The sequence below is a fragment of the Sinocyclocheilus rhinocerous genome, unplaced genomic scaffold (genome assembly GCF_001515625.1).
Source record: "Sinocyclocheilus rhinocerous isolate Xijiao unplaced genomic scaffold, SAMN03320098_v1.1 scaffold157, whole genome shotgun sequence".
NCBI classification, from domain to species: Eukaryota; Metazoa; Chordata; class Actinopteri; order Cypriniformes; family Cyprinidae; genus Sinocyclocheilus; species Sinocyclocheilus rhinocerous.
In genome coordinates, this window is record NW_015665038.1 from 979,380 (window position 1) to 980,429 (window position 1,050).

Below are 1,050 nucleotides of genomic sequence, written 5' to 3' on the forward strand. Positions count from 1 at the left end.
TGTCAATTTATATATTTTTATTCCTTATTTACTTGTTCTATTTTTTTATTTTTTATTATCTGTGTTTTTTGTTCTGTCACTGTCATTCTGTTACACTGTGGAAGCTTCTGTCACGAAAACAAATTCCTCGTATGTGTAAACATACCTGGCAATAAAGCTCATTCTGATTCTGATTCTGATTCTGATTACATCATTGATCGGCGACAATGACCAGGGACGAGTCATTATTTAAAATTCGAATTTCTCTGGATTTACAAATCCTTGGGAACTTTTGGAATAACATAAAAACAGAACTGCATAAAATATATAACACTGTGCAAGTAGTTTTTGGATATTTTATTACAAAAATCTTACATATTGTACCTTTGAATGTAAATATCGGCATCAGTCCGATATTAAAAAAATTATGCCGATATGTCTTGCCGATAAGAGGAATACAAACTCACATGTGCTCAGGGTGTGCTAGCGATTAGATCACATCAACAGTGCGATTAGATCACATCAGCATTGTGGCTCATTCTTAAAGCAAAGTTTTGCCTGAATAGTGATTGGATTCACTGTTTTGGATCGCTGCATTTAAACTGAGAATACACGTATGATTTTGGTGTATGATAGAGTAAACAGTAATAGCACGTGCAGTGGCAGCAGAAGCAGCGACAGCTCTAAAAGATTTTCAGAATTTTTACAACTCTTTTGCTTTAGACCATTTACAAATGCTAAATCATAAAATAAAATGTTAAGGTTACCACTGCATCTTTCTGAAAAAAAAATGTAGTGATTAATATATAGTTTATTTATAGTTATTTTCAAATCTTCAATGTACTGTCATTATAAAAGAACTTTATTATTGTTTATTTAATTCTAACAAATAAGTTCCTGTTAAAAACGAACCAAAATTAAAAAGAATTATATATCCGCATCGGCTTTCGGCCAAAATGAGTTGAAAATTATCGGCATATCGGATATCGGCAAAAATCCAATATCGTGCATTTCTATAATAAACGGTTCAAGGTTCAGTCTTGTGGTCACGTGAGCATGGTTTACATATCT